This window comes from Nycticebus coucang, chromosome 22 (assembly GCF_027406575.1).
Source record: "Nycticebus coucang isolate mNycCou1 chromosome 22, mNycCou1.pri, whole genome shotgun sequence".
In the NCBI taxonomy this organism is placed as follows: domain Eukaryota; kingdom Metazoa; phylum Chordata; class Mammalia; order Primates; family Lorisidae; genus Nycticebus; species Nycticebus coucang.
The window spans coordinates 37,514,196-37,535,332 of NC_069801.1; positions in this window are offsets into that span (position 1 = coordinate 37,514,196).

The window sequence follows — 21,137 nt, forward strand, 5'->3', positions numbered from 1 at the left end:
TATGCTTAATGAGTTAACTCCACCCATACCTATAAGATCTCTTCCATATGACGTTAGGAAATTGAAGTTATCTAAATTTAAAAATTAAGAAAACTGAGGTTACAGATTATTATATAAATAATTCACAAATAAGTAGTAAATGCCAGAGTGATAATTTGAGCCTACCTCTTTCTGATTTTCATGTGTGTGGTCTTAATAGTACATTTTATTGCCAGACTATGAATACTTATCAAATGGGAAAATAGTTGGATTAAAATAACTGGAACAAATACAAGAAAATGATGAAAACAGTGAGGCTAATTAAAAAACATACGTATCTTCTCTTTAAAATTTGAATGTACTTTCAAATGATTACAAAAATGTACAATGATGTAAAATAAGTAATTACAACAATAAATAGTGTATTTACTATACCTAAGCTAATTCATTAGGGAAAAGATTATCTTTTAAGAAACAGTGCTGGAAAATTGGATAACAATATGCAAAATATAAAACGAATTACAGCCTTTACCAATTACCATAGATCAAATATATCTTGTAATGTATCATAAAGCAAAATATAAGAATCAAAATAACAAAATGTCTAAATGAAAACAAAATAAAAAAATCTGTGACCTTGAGTTAGGCAAAGACTTCTCAGGACATGGAAAGCACAAACAAAAGTGGAAATTTCATAACTTGGACTACATCAAATACGTAGTAAATGCCAGAGTGATAATTTATTTTATTGCACATAAATTATATCTACATAAACCTGCATTTTTATAAAAGAACTTACTTTAAACATACTGTGTTAGTTTATAAGTCACAGGTATGCAAAGAAGAAAGCAATAAAATCCTCCACCTCAAAGAAATATAGTTTAATGATTACTATCTGGATAAACAATAAATACAAAATGATATGTTCAAAGCCATAATAGAGGTATATAATAGGGTCTGGAGAAACTCACTATCTGTTTTGCCACAAAAAAAGTATAGAAATTGAGCAAAATGCTTCTAGGAATTTAATATTTGAGAAGATGACATTGTGCATATCAATGATGAAAAGATAAATTATTTAATAACAATAAAATAGCTATCCTTTTTTAAATTCTCACAGTGTACAAGGTATCGTTTTAAGTGTTTTCAATGTATTCAAATATTTTATGCAAGGAAATAGATAAGACATATATTATCGATAATATCTCTACTTTATACATAGGGTAATTGAAGCACAGAAATGTTAAGTCACTTGCCAAACATCTCACATGAAATCATAAAAATACATAAAATGAAAAAATGAAAAAAATGTTAAAATATCTGAATGGAAAACACATATCTTAGTCATGGCAGAAACTCCAAAAGCCATAACAATTATTGATTGAATAAAAAACAAAACAACTACCTGTATGACAAAATGCTATGTAGAAAGTTTGTATACAACTGATAAATTAGGAAGAATACTTTTATAAAAAATTCTAAGTATCAAAAGTATCAATTTTCCGGAGGCGGAGCAAGGTGGCAGCCGAGTAACAGCTTCCTTGCATCTGGGTACTGTGAATCTGGGGATATAGGACTCCAGGCATCTCTGGCTGGTGGGATCTGCCTATCATCACCCCTGAGAGGATACAGGGAGTCAGCGAGAGATTTCTGGACCCCAAGAGGAGGACTAAAACAGTGGAAAACTGGCAAGTGGTGGCGTGTGTTCAATCCGTCTAAACCCACCCGCAACTGTAAGTTCAGTAGCAGCGAGACTGCAAACCAGAAAGGCCTTACCTGTGAACTGTTTTGGTGTCTTTGGACTTGGCACTCAGCTGAACTGCCTTGGGGAGAGCCTGAGCAGGAGGGCGGAGAACTTTGGCCTTGTCTAGGGCCCCAGTCTGAGCCGCTGAGCCAGACAGAGCTAATAGTGTTTGGCTCTGGGTCACACGCAGACATTGTGAGCGATCTGCCCCGGCAAGCTCCGCCCTCAGGGTCGCAGAGCTGGAATTGGGTGGGAGCTGGTAACCCAGCGACCAAGTAGCCTAAAGGCGGGGTCTGAGCCGCCTTGCAGCCCTAACCCTCGGGGGCAGAGGGAGACCAGTTTTGACACACAGGGTAAGTGGATAGCCACTTCAGCAGTGATTCCAGTGACAAGCACTTCCTTGAGAAAGCTTCCGCTCAGTAAGTGAACAAGTTCAAAGTGCCTTTTAAGTGGGCTGAAGAGAGATTTAGGGTGTCTACCTGCTGGGGTTTGAGAAACTAGCAGCCTCCAGTCGTATCAGAACTGTGATTAACATCTCATACCCCAGAAGACCACGTGTTGCCCACAAAACATTTAATAACATATACATACTGCTTTGTTTTCGGTTCTGTTTTTTTTTTTTTTTTGGTTTGATTGTTTTTTTTGTTTATTTTGATGTTGTGGATTGTTGTTTTGTATTTTAAGTTCAACCTTTTCCATACAGATCCTTTTTCTACATCCATGTTTCTAGTTTAATTATAATTTCCCATTGCTGCCTATTTCAATAATTAGAACTTCATTTTTGTTAGTGTTTCTACCGCTATTATTTGGTTTTTCCAGCCAATTTTATCCCATAAAATTTTCTGTTTCCTTCTTTTGGTTTGATTTATAGCATTTTTGTCTTTCCTCTCTACTTGCTGGAGGTGGGGTACTGTGTCTGATCAGGTTAGCAAAGAGCTGCTGACCTCAAGGGAAGCACCCAACTGGGCACCCCCAGAACGTGTTTCTTTTTAAGGTTGTATCAAAGTATCCTACTGTACACCTATATTGCTCTGTCTCCCTCTTTCTGTGCCTCTCTTCTTTTTGTCAATATTCCTTATACCCACCGCCTCTCCTTTCTCTATTTTTCTTTTTTTTTCCTTATCACTTGGTCCTCCTTTCTTTCATCCCTTTTTTGCTCTTCAACCTTCTCACCCTTCTGGTCCTGTAACCGTTAGTCCACAGGAACGAGAACTTAAAGAGCAAGAGGAAGTGAAAGGAAAATTAGGGCAAGGAAACAGATAAAAGAAATCACCGATGAGGAAGAATCAGCAGAAAACTCCAGGCAACATGAAGAACCAGTCCAGAACAACCCCACCAAGGGACCATGAAGTAGCTACTGCAGAGGATTCCACCTATAAAGAAATGTTAGGAATGACAGAAAGGGAATTTAGAATACGCATGTTGAAAACACTGAAAGAAATGATGGAAACAATGAAGGAAACTGCTAATAAAGTGGAAAATAACCAACAGGAAATCCAAAAACAGAATCAAATCAGAGATGAATGATATGAAGAATATAAAAAGGATATAGCAGAGCTGAAGGAAATGAAACAGTCAATCAGGGAACTTAAAGATGCAATGGAAAGTATCAGCAACAGGTTAGACCATGCAGAAGAAAGAATTTCAGAGGTAGAAGACAAAGTTTTTGAGATAACTCAGATAGTAAAAGAGGCAGAAAAGAAGAGAGAGAAAGCAGAACGTTCACTGTCAGAATTATGAGACTTTATGAAGGGTTCCAACATATGAGTATAGGAATTCCAGAAGGGGAAGAAGAATGCCCCAGAGGAATGGAAGCCATACTAGAGAATATTATAAAAGAAAATTTCCCAAATATCACCAAAGATTCTGACACACTGCTTTCAGAGGGATATCGGACCCCAGGTCACCTCAACTCTAACCGAGCTTCGCCAAGACACATTGTGATGAACCTGTCCAAAGTCAAGACAAAAGAAAACATTCTGCAAGCTGCCATGAGTAAGCGCCAGTTGACCTACAGGGGCAAATCCATCAGAGTGACCGCAGACTTCTCTAATGAAACTTTCCAAGCAAGAAGACAATGGTCATCTACCTTTAATCTACTTAAACAGAACAATTTCCAGCCCAGAATTCTGTACCCTGCTAAGCTAAGCTTCAAAATTGACGGAGAAATCAAATCATTTACGGATATACAAACATTGAGGAAATTCACCACAACAAGACCAGCTCTACAGGAAATACTTCAATCTGTTCTGCACACTGACCACCACAATGGATCAGCAGCAAAGTAAGAACTCAGAAATTAAAGGACAGAACCTAACCTCCACACTGATGCAAAAGATAAAACTAAGCAATGCACTCTCACAAAATAAGATGAATAGAATACTACCACACTTATCAATTATCTCAATAAATGTTAATGGCTTGAATTCCCCATTGAAGAGACATAGATTGGTTGACTGGATTAAAAAACACAAGCCATCCATTTCCTGTCTGCAAGAAACACACCTGGCTTCAAAAGACAAATTAAACCTCCGAGTCAAGGGTTGGAAGACAATTTTTCAGGCAAATGGAATTCAGAAGAAAAGAGGAGTTGCAATGTTATTTTCAGATACATGTGGATTTAAAGCAACTAAAGTAAAAAAAGACAAAGATGGTCACTTTAAATTGGTCAAGGGAAAAATACAACAAGAAGACATTTCAATTCTAAATATCTATGCACCCAATTTAAATGCTCCCAGATTCTTGAAACAGACCTTACTCAGTCTGAGCAATATGATATCTGATAATACCATAATAACAGGGGACCTTAACACTCCTCTTACAGACCTGGACAGATCCTCTAAACAGAAATTAAACAAGGATATAAGAGACCTAAATAAGACCCTAGAACAACTGTCCTTGATAGACGCATATAGAACACTCCATCCCAAAGATAAAGAATATACATTCTTTTCATCACCCCATGGAACATTCTCCAAAATTGATCATATCCTGGGACACAAAACAAATATCAACAGAATCAAAAGAATTGAAATTTTACCTTGTATCTTCTCAGACCATAAGGCACTAAAGGTGGAACTCAACTCTAACAAAAATGCGCGATCCCACCCAAAGGCATGGAAATTAAACAATCTTCTGTTGAATAACAGATGGGTGAAGGAAGAAATAAAACAGGAAATCATTAACTTCCTTGAGCATAACAATGAACACACAAGCTACCAAAACCTGTGGGATACTGCAAAAGCAGTTTTGAGAGGAAAATTCATCGCTTTAGAAGCCTACATTCGAAAAACAGAAAGAGAGCACATCAACAATCTCACAAGCCATCTTATGGAATTAGAAAAAGGAGAACAATCTAAGCCTAAACTCAGTAGAAGAAAAGAAATATCCAAAATCAAATCAGAGATCAATGAAAATGAAAACAAAAGAATCATTCAGAAAATTAATGAAACAAGGAGTTGGTTTTTTGAAAAAATAAATAAAATAGATAAACCATTGGCCAGACTAACGAGGAATAGAAAAGTAAAATCTCTAGTAACCTCAATCAGAAATGATAAAGGGGAAATAACAACTGATCCCACAGAGATACAAGAGATCATCTCTGAATACTACCAGAAACTCTATGCCCAGAAATTTCACAATGTGAAAGAAATGGATCAATATTTGGAATCACACCCTCTCCCTAGACTCAGCCAGGAAGAAATAGAGCTCCTGAACAGACCGATTTCAAGCACTGAGATTAAAGAAACAATAAAAAATCTTCCAACCAAAAAATGCCCTGGTCCAGATGGCTTCACTCCAGAATTCTATCAAACCTTCAAGGAAGAGCTTATTCCTGTACTGCAGAAATTATTCCAAAAAATTGAGGAAGACGGAATCTTCCCCAACACATTCTATGAAGCAAACATCACCCTGATACCAAAACCAGGAAAAGACCCAAACAAAAAGGAGAATTTCAGACCAATCTCACTCATGAACATAGACGCAAAAATTCTCAACAAAATCCTAGCCAATAGATTACAGCTTATCATCAAAAAAGTCATTCATCATGATCAAGTAGGCTTCATCCCAGGGATGCAAGGCTGGTTTAACATATGCAAATCTATAAAAGTTATCCGCCATATTAACAGAGGCAAAAATAAAGATCACATGATCCTCTCAATAGATGCAGAAAAAGCATTTGATAAAATCCAGCATCCTTTTCTAATTAGAACACTGAAGAGTATAGGCATAGGTGGCACATTTCTAAAACTGATTGAAGCTATCTATGACAAACCCACAGCCAATATTTTACTGAATGGAGTAAAACTGAAAGCTTTTCCTCTTAGAACTGGAACCAGACAAGGTTGTCCTCTGTCACCTTTACAATTCAACGTAGTGCTGGAAGTTCTAGCCAATACAATTAGGCAAGACAAGGAAATAAAGGGAATCCAAATGGGAGCAGAGGAGGCCAAACTCTCCCTCTTTGCTGATGACATGATCTTATACTTAAAGAACCCCAAAGTCTCAACCCCAAGACTCCTAGAAGTCATCAAAAAAATACAGTAATGTTTCAGGATATAAAATCAATGTCCACAAGTCAGTAGCCTTTGTGTACACAAATAACAGTCAAGATGAGAAGCTAATTAAGGACACAACTCCCTTCACCATAGTCTCAAAGAAAATGAAATACCTAGGAATATACCTAACGAAGGAGGTGAAGGACCTCTATAAAGAAAACTATGAAATCCTCAGAAAGGAAATAGCAGAGGATATTAACAAATGGAAGAACATACCATGCTCATGGATGGGAAGAATCAACATTGTTAAAATGTCTATACTTCCCAAAGCAATCTACCTATTCAATGCCATTCCTATCAAAATACCTACATTGTACTTTCAAGATTTGGAAAAAATGATTCTGCGTTTTGTATGGAACCGGAAAAAACCCCGTATAGCTAAGGCAGTTCTCCGTAACAAAAATAAAGCTGGGGGCATAAGCATACCAGATTTTAGTCTGTACTACAAAGCCATAGTGCTCAAGATAGCATGGTACTGGCACAAAAACAGAGACATAGACACTTGGAATCGAATTGAAAACCAAGAAATGAAACTAACATTTTACAACCACCTAATCTTCGATAAACCAAACAAGAACATACCTTGGGGGAAAGACTCCCTATTCAATAAATGGTGTTGGGAGAACTGGATGTCTACATGTAAAAGACTGAAACTGGACCCACACCTTTTCCCACTCACAAAAATTGATTCAAGATGGATAAAGGACTTAAACTTAAGGCATGAAACAATATAAATCCTCCAAGAAAGCATAGGAAAAACACTGGAAGATATTGGCCTGGGGAAAGACTTCATGAAGAAGACTGCCATGGCAATTGCAACAACAACAAAAATAAACAAATGGGACTTCATTAAACTGAAAAGCTTCTGTACAGCTAAGGACACAATAACCAAAGCAAAGAGACAACCTACACAATGGGAAAGGATATTTGCATATTTTCAATCAGACAAAAGCTTGATAACTAGGATCTATAGAGAACTCAAATTAATCCACATGAAAAAAGCCAACAATCCCATATATCAATGGCAAGAGACATGAATAGAACTTTCTCTAAAGACCACAGACGAATGGCTAACAAACACATGAAAAAATGTTCATCATCTCTATATATTAGAGAAATGCAAATCAAAACAACCCTGAGATATCATCTAACCCCAGTGAGAATGGCCCACATCACAAAATCTCAAAACTGCAGATGCTGGCGTGGATGTGGAGAGAAGGGAACACTTTTCACACTGCTGGTGGGACTGCAAACTAGTACAACCTTTCTGGAAGGAAGTATGGAGAAACCTCAAAGCACTCAAGCTAGACCTCCCATTTGATCCTGCAATCCCATTACTGGGCATCTACCCAGAAGGAAAGAAATCCTTTTATCATAAGGACACTTGTACTAGACTGTTTATTGCAGCTCAATTTACAATAGCCAAAATGTGGAAACAGCCTAAATGCCCACCAACCCAGGAATGGATTAACAAGCTGTGGTATATGTATACCATGGAATACTATTCAGCCATTTGAAAAAATGGAGACTTTACATCCTTCGTATTAACCTGGATGGACGTGGAAGACATTATTCTTAGTAAAGCATCACAAGAATGGAGAAGCATGAATCCTATGTACTCAATTTTGATATGAGGACAATTAATGACAATTATGGTTATGGGGGGGAAACAGAAAGAGGGAAGGAGGGAGGTGGGTGGGGCCTTGGTGTGTGTCACACTTTATGGGGGCAAGACAGGATTGCAAGAGGGACTTTACCTAACAATTGCAATCAGTGTAACCTGGCTTATTGTACCCTCAATGAATCCCCAACAATAAAAAAAAAAAAAAGTATCAATTTTCCTTCCCTGTAAGAAAGGCCTACCTATCAACAAGAAAATACTTTTTCGGGAGGCTGAGGCAAGAGAATCACGTAAGCCCAAGAGCTGGAGGTTGCTATGAGCCGTGTGACACCATGGCACTCTACCGAGGGCAGTAAAGTGAGACTCTGTCTCTACAAAAAAAAAAGAAAATACTTTTAAAAAATGAGAAAAGAATATGAACTTCATTCTGGAAAAATAAATGGAAAATATCCTTAAATACAAATAGGCTACATTTCACTTCTAGTAAGAAAGATAAGGGTGGTTGGGGTTGGTGCACTTGTAGCCTGACTCAAGCCTTACAGGCTTTATCCATGTAACAAACACATTTGCACCCCCTTAATATTTTAAAATAAAAAGGAAAAATACAAATTATACATGATACTACCTTTTACCAAGCAGATCTGAAAATGTGAAAAATTAATACACTATATTGGTGTGATATGGGGCAACACATTCAATTGCACATTGTGGAAGCAGAAATGGTGAACCTATGGAAGACAAATTGTAATATTTTTAAATACATGTGTTCATAATGTGCATACTATGTTCTAATAAAACATCTAAAGTTTAAGTTAATAATTATGTAAAAAAACATGCATGTACAAATCATTCATTATATATTTCTTCTCATGACAAAATGCAATAGCAAGGAAAATAAGAAAAACAAATCATCCATCCAGAGGCTAATAAACAAGCAAAATTATATCAATAGTCAATTTTAAAAAATGTTATTTTGATATCTATCTAAGGAAGAAAAAATCATCTCTAAGGGAAAGTTAGGCTGACCTTTATTTATTTATTTATTCTTTTTTTTTTTTTTTGTAGAGACAGAGTCTCACTTTATTGCCCTTGGTAGAGTGATGTGCCATCACAGCTCACAGAAACATCCAGGTCCCATGCTTAGGCAATTCTCTTGCGTCAGCCTCCCCAGTAGCTGGGAACACAGGCATCCACCACAACGCCCAGCTATTTTTTGTTGCAGTTTGTCCAGGGCTGGGTTTGAACCCACCACCCTCGGTATATGGGGTTGGCGCCCTACTCACTGAGCCACAAGTAGGCTGACCATTCACTCCTCCAATCCCTCATTCCAAGAATGAGAAAAGGATAATGTCTAAGAAATTCTGACAAAAGAACCTCTTAACTATGAATATTTTATCTAAGATGTCATTCAAATGTAAAGACAATAGACAGAAATTCTGAAATGTAATATATTCAGTAAATAGTGTATTCTTTTTTTGTAAAAAAGATAAAACCAGTTGGATAATAAAATCAATAAACTGAGAGTAAATGAAGACAATATCTCAACAATAAAGACACCATGGTAAATGGGTTTGCACATATCATTGTATGGGAGGTAGACAGGCTGAATTCCTCACACACCTCCCAACTCAGGGTAAAGTGCCCAGTCAGCAGAATGTCTATGCGACTATCCCTGCATGGGAAAATCAGCAGTGCAGGTAGCTGAGGACATCATCTATTAGCTTAGACTACAGAAGCTGAGATGTCTGTCTTTTCTGGTTAGACTGTTATCTGGACACTTCAGATGTTCCCTTACTCTATGCCCTTGCTTACCTTTTACTCAACCTTCCTGGGGGCTGTAATCTCCTCCCCTCATCCTTAACCTAACTGCTGACTCCTGATTGTTGTGCATCCTTGGACATATACTCTGTTATATGGCCAATAAAAAGGTTCCAGGAAACAGGACAGGTTCTGCAGTGTTTTCATGCTGCCACCAGGTGCATTAAACAGTGTATGCCCTTATAGGCTTCTAGGCTTTATGCTATAGGATATGTGTAAAGTCTCATGATTTCCACAGTGCTGTCTCCCTTGCTGAACACTGCCCCAGGTTGGAGTCCACTAAATGCCAAATAGTACTGGATTTATTTAAATATAGAAATGATAGCAAATAACTTAATTAGATTCCAAATCTTAAAGCCATTTATTGCATATGAAAGGTATGCTTTAATTGAATTTATAAAACATAAATGTTTGAAATATCCAATGTAGGAAACATTTGGGTTAGTAATTCGGTGTCCTCATAATGATCCAGTTTTTTAATTCTCCTAATATATATGCAAGAGTGAGGTCAGGGAACCCTTTAACTAGGTAGTACTCCCACAATTCTCACAGCAAGGGACCTCATGTGTTTGATTTTATCACCACCCAGCAGAGCCAAAAAATGCAAAATAGCATGCAATCCCTATATCTGGGGATCTCAATATCCCAATATTGAGAGAGTTTTCTACTTCCATTACTAAAATCACATAATGTGTAACCTGAGTATATAACATGCTAGTTCCATCTGTGGTACTTATTTCTGAGTGTGGTGACTCACCAATGTCTTTAAGGTAAACTTCTGTTCTTTTACTAAAACATACGGATTAAAATTTCTACTAGAATTTTTATACTAATAAGCAAATATATTAATAATTTTCAAAATAGTTGCAGCTATTTATTTCCATAAAATCACGCATTTTATGCACTTTGAAGAACAACAAAAGTAACAAAACTATTCAATGGACAGCTGCTACTATGGGAAGTCAAAATTCAAGTTTCTTCTGTGTTAACACTCATTGTAAGTTCTTCTTTGCTTTCATTATTTCTCTGTGATTTACACGGAGAAAATTGAGAAAATGAGCCATCATATGTTCATCTGCTCTCACATAACACTTCCTATCCATTCTTCTTAGTCCTAAACCTTTATCACAAATAAAAAATATTTACATATTTATATTGCATTTAAAATGTATAAATAGTATTATTAATTTTTAAAATCATTTGACTACAATGTAATGCAAAATGTATTTTTAAATACTATTCCATATAATTTTCAAATATCATTCAAAAGGAGGCAAAGTTCAAACTTTGATTAGGGAATTACTCATAAATTAATGTTAAATATACAAAATAATCACTTACAAGAAGGTAAGGGTTACCTCTAGTAATAATTATGCTGTGGCTTCCCAAAGTTTCTTTTTTTTTTTCCTTTCTAAATGAAATTATATTTTTATAAAAGAAAAACCCTAAAAAGAAGGACTTCATGTAAATCATTTCTTAAAGAAGAAGTTCACATTTCTTTCTCTCTCTGCCTTTCCTCCTTTTTATAAACTAAACATGTAAATCCATGATTTTTTTTAAGTGATCCTTACGAATAATTTATTTCCATGCTCTTGAAGGCCGAGAAATATTAGGCTGTTTTCACAATTTTTTTACATTTTGGGAGTTACTAGTAGACTTGATACATGTATTTTCCGTGAAGTTACTATCTCCTGTTGTATATCTACATAATTTAATTTTTTATAAATATTATATCATAGCTGTGTACATTAATGCAATCATGGGGCACCATACACTGGTTTTATAAACAGTTTGACACATTTTCATCACACTGATTAACATAGCCTTCTTGGCATTTTCTTAGTTATTGTGTTAAGACAATTATATTCTGCATTTGCTAAGTTTCACATGTACCCTTGTAAGAGGCACCGCAGATGTAATCCCACCAATCACCCTCCCTCTGTTCATCATCCCCCCTCCCTCCCCTCCCTCTCCCCCTTCCCCTTCTCCTCTCTTGAATCTGCTCAAACACAAACCACCAGACTAAGACTTTCTATCCTACAAGACTAAGTTTCATATTCAGTGGAGAAATCAAATCATGCTACCTTTAAGGACATGTTGCCCCTGCCTGCCCTGCAGAAAAGACTAAGTCCTGTCTTAAGTACAGGAAAATACAAGAAACCCACAACAATGTCAAACTCCCTAGAAATCCTAGCAACTACAATTCCCCGAGTGACATTTCATAGTCTCAAACATTATGACAAACAGAAATGGGCCCTACTTATCTAGTCTCTAATTAAGTTTGAATGGCTTGCACTCCCCACCAAAGAAACACAGGCTGGATGACAGGATTAAAAAAAAAGAAAGAAAAAGTAAAGAAAAGAAAGAGAAAACATGAATATGCACTGTTCAAGAAACTGGACTAACCCCAAGGACACAACAGGATGCAGCCTCAGGATTGGAAAACAAACTTTTCTCCGCATGGAAAATAAAAGAATGTGAGAATACCACTTCTCATCACAGATGCTATTGACTTGAAGTAACAAACGTGAATAAATGGAGGGTCATCACATACTGAGCAATGGAACAGTTTATCAAGAAGACATGCCACTGCTAAATAATAATGCACCCTACTGAGGCACTGCCTGATTTAAAAGGCCAAATCTGCTGGATCTAAAGAAAATGACAAAAAGCAAAATCACAATTGCTCGAGATTTCAACACCCCACTGACAAAACTGGAGAGATCCAAGCAGAAATGAAACAGAGAAACATTGAACTGAAACCCGTCCCTAGAACAAATGGGTTTAATAGACAATTACAAAACACTTCACCTAAATACCACTGAAGACACATACTTAGCAACTCATGCATGATTCTCCAAGATTGATCATATCCTAGGTTGTAAACTGGCCTCATTGAATTACACAAATCATAAAGTGGAAAAACAGACCTTAGTGAAATTAATGAAGAATGGAGGTGGAACAAAAACATTCATTTCCTCACATAGTCATGAATACTAACCAATAGCTGGCCCAAGAAAAAGATAAATATTAAAACACATGTATTCCACAAAAACAGCGATAATGAGGCCACCAGCCACAAAACATTTGGGATACAGCAAAAGTGGTCAGGAAAGGGAAATTCATTGCCATAAACAGCTACATCCAGAAATCAGAAAGAACACAAATCAACAACACAATGGTTTCTGTCCCCAAAAAATGCAAAAGGAAGAACATTCTATTACTAAACAGCAGAAGAAGGAACCAAAAGGAGATCATAGAAATAAATGAAATCAAGGCAAAAAAAAATAAAAAATAAAAAATTAACAAAGCTAAAAGACGTTACTCTGGAAAGAAACAAAATTGATTACCCTTGTCCCTGATTAATCTTAAATAAAGAAGTAACATGTCTAATAAAGTCAACCAGAAATTAAAAAGGGGAAATAACAGATATCATGGATATACAACACTGTTGACTAAATCCTACAAAAATCTCTATGCCCAGAAATGTGAGAATTCTGGAGGAAATGGACAAATTTCTTGAAGCACAGTACTTCTCTAGACCCAATCAGGAAGAAATAGATCTCCTAAATAGACCAATGGATCAATTACTGAAATGGAAACAAAAATAAAGAAAGGTGGCAACAACAAAGGCTTTACTCAGATGGCTTCACACCAGAAATCTACTAAACCTTCAAAGAAGTGGTACCAATATTGCACAATCTATTCCACAAAATTGAGAGAGAAGGAAACCCCCCCCATGTCCTTTTATGAAGCTAATATCACACGGTTACCAAATCCAGGAAAGGGCAGAGAAATAACTCATAACTCCCAACATTTTTAATGGCTATAGATGCAAAAGTACTCTATAAAACTCTACACACAAAATCCTGCTGTACCCCCCCCCAAAAAAGTTGATGACCAAGTTGATTTCTTCCCAGAGGTGTGTAACTTACCACTTTTATACTACATTAAAAAGAAGTAAAAACAAAGACTATAGGATCCAGTCCATGGATACAGAAAAAGCATCAGCCAAATGTCAGCACCTTCTTAAATAACAAAATCAGTGAAATTATCATAGATGTGACATTCCTTAAATTGATAGAGGTGTTCTATGACAAATCCACACCCAACAAGATTTTGAGTTGAGAAAAACTGAAAATATTTCCCCTTAGATCAAAATCTGATGAGTGTGTCCTTTATCACCACTAAAATTCTACATGGTTCTGGAAGTCCAACACAGAATAATCAGATACAAAAAAAATCAAATATAAGATGCACCGCAGCTGTAATCCCACCAATCACCCACCCTCTGCCCAACCTCCACCTCCCTCCCCTCCCTCTCCCCCTTTCCCATATTCTTAGGTTATAACTGGGTTATAGCTTTCATATGAAAGCCATAAATTAGTTTCATAGTTGGGCTGAGTACATTGGATACTTTTTCTTCCATTCTTGAGATACTTTACTAAGAAGTGTATGTTCCAGCTCCATCCATGTAAACATAAAAGAGGTAAAGTCTCCATCTTTCTTTAAGGCTGCATAATATTCCATGGTGTACATATACCACAATTTATTAATCCATTCGTGGATCGATGGGCACTTGGGCTTTTTCCATGACTTAGCAACTGTGAATTGAGCTGCAATAAACATTCTGGTACAAATTAAAATTAATACATTACTTTTGGAAAGATGTTTGGAGAACACTTAGAGATCTAAAAATAGATCTGCCATTCAATCCTATAATTCCTCTACTAGGTATATACCCAGAAGACCAAAAATCACATTATAACAAGGATATTTGTACCAGAATATAAATCCATAATTTAATATATGAGTGATCATGGAGATTCATTGAAAGTCCTAGATTGGTGCAGTGTAACATTATCTCAAGCAATGTGCTTCCAGCTGTAAAAATGAACTAAAAAATAAACAATATCCTGAAAGATGCAGGGAAATTATGAAGCTAATGATTTCCCAAAAGGAAAAGACAATGTGTAGATGGCAGAGGAGTGGGTGATTTAAATAAAAATTCTACATTATGCATTCTGAGTTATTATTTGAGAAGCCACACTGTCAGCAACATTTTATCATGTTGCTAATAAGCTACAGGTAGCTGAAAGGGAAAAAATAATACTATTTTATCTTTTCCATGCCCCCCAGAAATCATCTTTTCAAAAATGTAATTGTCTTGCTAAAATGGTAATGCTAAAATCTGATGTACGTTTTTCAAATAAGTCATTATATTTTTTGCATGACATATACTTCAAAGCATATACTGCTTAAAAATCTCAGTAAATCCTCTATTTGAATTTACATACAATTTTGATGAACTTTTTCCTTGATATCATGTAAGAATACCTGAAAATAAGATACCAGTAAAACACAGTCTCTATAGAAATTGGCTGCATGAATTCTAAAATATTTAGTTCTATACAGGCAACACCATCTGTCTCAATAGTTTAAATCAAACACATTCAAAACTATCCAACCATCACTGTAAACAATTCAATAAAGAATTCTGAATAAAGTCAGAGAACTCCAAAACATTCAAGATTTTAAAATGTATTTCGGAGAAGAAGCTTTTACCCCCAAACCCAGCCCAGCTCTGAGAGAAGGTGGTGGCACTTTCCCAATTCTCCCTCATGGGCCTCTAGGACTTATCATTGCCCAACACAGCTAAACAATATAGAAAATAGCACGCAAGCAGTGTATCTGCTAAACATATCCCACTGTTGAGAGGGTTTCCAAAAGTTTATTTTTAGAAGATAAAGTAGCCATTACACAATGAAATGTCATAATGTGAAAGCACTGTGCCAACGGTTCCCTATTTTTTTCCAAATCAGGACATGACAAATTCTCTCCAGCTTTAGAAATATCTCATTCATTTGCCTGCTCTCTTGGTAGTATCCAATGCTTGTATAAACTCAACTCCAATGTACAAGGCATTTGCTTTTATCAGAGCATTCATTGAGCAATAAAATGTTTAAGCTTCTTCCTAAAGCATGTAACCAGTAAGGGTTATTATTTTTTTTTCATTCTACATACCCATGCCTAGTATCAACTAGCTGAATCTAATTTTGAAGTAAAAAATAGTGTTTTTTCAAGAATCCATGTGATTGATTGGACTTATCAGTTCCTGAGGAAGGGGTAGGGTAGCCATAGTGAAAAGTAAAGGGAGCTCCCATTTATTTTCTCAAAGTGTAACAGCATGAGCTGATGATGGAAGTGAAGTCCTCTCCTGGGCAGGACTCCACATGAAATCCTCTCACAGGTCACAGTAAGGGCCAACAAAGCCTCAGTGAATCACTCTCACACCCTTTCTGGCCTTTTGAATTTGAAAAGACGCACTAGGGCCACCTCCACACTGGCACAGACAAGTTGAAGGCTTCCAGGAGAACCCACCTGGCAGCTTCCACCAGGTCCCATTCAGACCCACTGGGGGCGACATGTCACAGCCCCTGGCTCCCTCCTTTGGGAAACTCCCCAGGGTAGGCTGTCTACAGTCTAATTCGCTGTCACCTGCAGGACCCCACCTTGCAGATTTTAGGGTAGTGACTGCTTTCCTATTATGTTGCAATCCAGTGCATTGTACGAGTGCATTGTAAACATGTCTGGATGAAAGTTTACCTGGAAGCACAAATATGATGGGTAATTTTACAAAACCGGTGGCAGCTAAACTCCTGCTCACTGGTGCGGCCAAACCCCCCAGCTGGGAGAGCCAGCATCAATAAATCTTGCATCTTCCTACCTCCTCCCTCAAATTCCTTAATGGACAATTAGTAACCAGATGGATCCTGTTTACTTCAACAGCGATACATCTCCCATTTTCCAGGCGCATCTAGCTAGCTGCCTGCTGACCGCGGCCAGAGACTCCATTCAGAAGTTGGGAAGCAGAGCCCGCACTCGCACGCTCTGGTGGTAACCGGGTATGGGAGCAGTGGGAACCGGGAGACACGACGCTGGTGCACCAGGGCGCCTGAGAGGACGTGCCCCGAATTTCTCCATCCCCAGACCCGCCGACCTCCGACCCCCAGGCTTCCAAGCAGCGCGCTCTCCGGGCACCCAGGCCCTTGGCACTTACCTCTCATAATTTGTTCCACTGTCCGACTTCCTTGTGGTACGGAGAGATGGTAGTGAGCCACTGTTTATCATCCAGAAAACCACCACAGCTGCGGCCGCGCACACGCACAGCACAGCCAGCAGCAAGCATCCGCGGGAGAGAAAACCGGGAGCGTCAGATGCAGAGCGCTCAGACCGGAAGCCCTGGACAATGTGCCTTGCCACGATGGAAACCGGGCAGGAGGCCAGCAGGGACCAGAGCGCCCACCCGCAGCTTCGCGCAGAGCAGAACGCTGGCAGCACGCAGACCGGGACAGAGGCACGTGGAGAGGGAAGCCCGGCTGCAGCGGCTCCTCACCTCGCCGAGACCCGCCCGGTGCCCGCAGCTCCAGCCCGAGACGCAGCGCCGCTCTGCCCACTCCCCGCGTCTGGAGCCGCTGCCCGCGCTTGCGCCATCCACTGCGACCGGCACTGCCGCCCCGCCTCCCACGCACAGCCCCGCGACTCCGTGCCCGCCTCCCACCCGCCCCCGCCCTTTCCCCTCCCCCACCCCTCCATCCTCCCTCCTCCAGCCCAGCCCCCTCCACCCCACCCCTCTGTATCCCCCTCCTCCATCTCCGGCCGCTTCCTTCCCTGTGGCCCTCTTCTCCATCTCGCGCTGCGTCTTCTCTCTCCTCCTTCACACCCCCTTCCTCCCCCGCCTTCTCCTTCCTTCCCCCTCACCCCGTACCCCCTCCTCCATCCCACCTCCTCACTGGCTCCGGCTCCGGGGGCGACTCTCCGCTGAGCCCCTTGCAGAGGCAGCTCCAAGCCTGGAACGGGAGTCTCTTTCCAGCCTTTTGGTTCCAGAGGAGCTTCCCGGCTCCTGGTGCGGTCTGCCCATCCTCTCCGCTCTAGCCGCGGCAGCCCCAGGCTCGCTCTCTCTGCAGGTGCTTCCGCCCTGAGATCTCCGGGGCGGTCTTTCAGATCTAGAAAAAAATAGTTCTAAATTTCATATAGAAAAAAATTGGTAGGGTGGCGCCCGTGGCTCAAGGAGTAGGGCGCCGGTCCCATATGCCAGAGGTGGTTGGTTCAAACCTAGCCCTGGCCAAAAACCACAAAAAAAAAAAAAAGAAAAAAATTGGTATTTTCAGGGAATTGAATTGAATCTGTAAATCACTTTGGAAATATAGCCATTTTAACAATACTTTTGTTTTTTGTTTTTTGTTTTTTTTAATTTTTTTATTAAATCATAACTGTATACAATGATATGATTATGGGGCATTATACACTCACTTCATAAACCATTTGACACATTTTTATCACAGTGGTTAACATAGCCTTTCCGGCGTTATCTCAGTTACTGTGCCAAAACATTTACATTCTACATTTACCAAGTTTCGCAAATACCCCTGTAATATGCACCACAGGTGTGATCCCACCAATTCCCCTCCCTCTATCCACCCACCCCCTTTCCCACTTCCCCCTATTGTTAAGTTGTAGCTGGGTTATAGCTTTCATGTGAGAGTCCCAAATTAGTTTCATAGTAGGGCTGTGTACATTGGGTATTTTTTCTTCCATTCTTGGGATACTTTACTAAGAAGAATATGTTCCAGCTCCATCCATGTAAACATGAAAGAGGTAAAGTCTCCATCTTTCTTTAAGGCTGCATAGTATTCCATGGTATACATATACCACAATTTATTAATCCATTCGTGGATCGATGGGCACTTGGGCTTTTTCCATGACTTAGCTATTATGAATTGGGCTGCAATAAACATTCTGGTACAAATATCTTTGTTATGTTGTGATTTTTGGTCTTCTGGGTATATGCCCAGCAGAGGAATTACAGGATTGAATGGCAGATCTATTTTTAGATCTCTGAGTGTTCTCCATATATCTTTCCGAAAGGAATGTATTAATTTGCATTCCCACCAGCAGTGCAGAAGTGTTCCCTTTTCTCCGCATCCACGCCAACATCTCTGGGTCTTGAGATTTTGTGATATAGGCTAGTCTCATTGGAGTTAGATGATATCTCAAAGTAGTTTTGATTTGCATTTCTCTGATGATTAAAGATGATGAGCATTTTTTCATATGTCTGAAGGCCGTGCGCCTGTCTTCTTCAGAGAAGTTTCTCTTCAAATCCCTTGCCCAGCCTGCGATGGGATCCCTTGTTTTTTTCTTGCTGATGCGTTTGAGTTCTCTGTGGATTCTGGTTATTAAACCTTTGTCAGAGTTATACCCTGCAAATATCTTCTCCCATTCTGAGGGCTGTCTGCTTGCTCTGCTTACTGTGTTCTTAGCTGTGCAGAAGCTTTTTAGTTTGATCAAGTCCCAGTAGTGTATTTTTGAAGCTGCTTCAATTGCCCGGGGGGTTCTCCTCATGAAATACTCACCCAGACCAATTTCTTCAAGGGTTTTCCCTGCATTCTCCTCTAGTATTTTTATAGTTTCATGTCTTAAGTTTAAATCTTTAATCCAATGAGAGTCTATCTTAGTTAATGGTGAAAGGTGTGGGTCCAATTTCAGTCTTCTGCAGGTTGCCAGCCAGTTCACCCAGGACCATTTGTTAAATAGGGAATCTTTTCCCCACTGAATGTTTTTAATTGGCTTGTCAAAAATCAAATAGCGGTAAGTAGCTGGATTCATCTCTTGGTTCTCTATTCTATTCCAGATATCTACTTCTCTGTTTTTGTGCCAATACCATGCTGTTTTGATCACTATCGATTTGTAGTAAAGTCTGAGGTCTGGTAGTGTGATTCCTCCTGTTTTGTTTTTATTTCTGAGTAATGTCTTGGCTATTCGAGGTTTTTTCTGATTCCATATAAAACGAAGTAATGTTTTTTCAAGATCTTTAAAATATGACAGTGGAGCTTTAATAGGGAGTGCGTTGAAATTATATATTGCTTTGGGTAGTATGGACATTTTGATAATGTTCATTCTTCCTAGCCATGAGCATGGTATGTTTTTCCATTTGTTAACATTTTCAGCTATTTCTTTTTTAGAGTTTCATAGTTCTCTTTATAGAGATCTTTCACGTCTTTTGTTAGGTAAATTCCCAAATATTTCATCTTCTTTGGCACTACTGTGAATGGGATAGAGTCCTTAACTGTTTTTTCAATTTGACTGTTGTTGGTGTATATAAAGGCTACCGATTTATGAATGTAGATTTTGTAACCTGAGACGCTGCTGTATTCCTTGATCACTTCTAGGAGTTTTGTAGTAGAGTCCCTAGTATTTTCCAGATACACAATCATATCATCTGCGAAGAGCGAGAGTTTGATCTCTTCTGACCCTATATGGATACTCTTGATCGCCTTTTCTTCCCTAATTGCGGTGGCTAAAACTTCCATTACAATGTTGAAAAGCAATGGAGAAAATGGGCAGCCTTGTCTGGTTCCTGATCTGAGTGGAAATGATTCCAATTTAACTCCATTCAATATGATATTGGCTGTGGGTTTGCTGTAGATAGCCTCTATCAGTTTAAGAAAAGTCCCTTCTAGACCAATTTTCTTGAGTGTTCTGATCATGAAGGGATGCTGGATATTATCAAAAGCTTTTTCTGCATCGATTGAGAGAATCATATGGTCTTTGTTTTTTAATTTGTTTATGTGCTGAATTACATTTATAGATTTACGTATATTGAACCAGCCTTGAGACCCTGGGATAAAACCAACTTTGTCATGATGTATAATTTGTTTGATGTGTTGCTGGATTCTGTTTGTTAGGATCTTGTTGAATATTTTTGCATCTATATTCATTAGTGATATTGGTCTATAATTTTCTTTTCTTGTTGGGTCTTTTCCTGGTTTGGGGATCAGGGTGATATTTGCTTCATAGAACGTGTTGGGTAGTCTTCCTTCTTTTTCTACCTTTTGGAACAGGTTGAGTAATATAGGTACTAATTCCTCTTTAAAGGTTTGGTAGAATTCTGACGTGAAACCATCTGGTCCCGGGCTTTTCTTTTTAGGGAGGTTTTGTATAGTTGATGCTATTTCTGAACTTGATATGGGTCTGTTCAACATTTCCACTTGATTCTGGTTAAGTCTTGGAAGGTGGCGTGCTTCCAAGTATCGGTCTATTTCCTTCAGATTTTCATATTTCTGAGAATAAAGTTTCTTGTAATATTCATTAAGGATTTTTTGCATTTCTGATGAGTCTGTGGTTATTTCGTCTTTGTTGTTTCTGATTGATGATATTAGAGATTTTACTCTTTTTTTCCTGATTAGGTTGGCCAGAGGTTTATCTATTTTATTGACCTTTTCAAAAAACCAGCTTTTTGATTTATTGATCTGTTGTATTATTCTTTTGTTTTCAATTTCATTTAATTCTGCTCTAATTTTGGTTATTTCTTTTCTTCTACTGGGTTTGGGGTTGGAATGTTCTTCCTTTTCCAGTT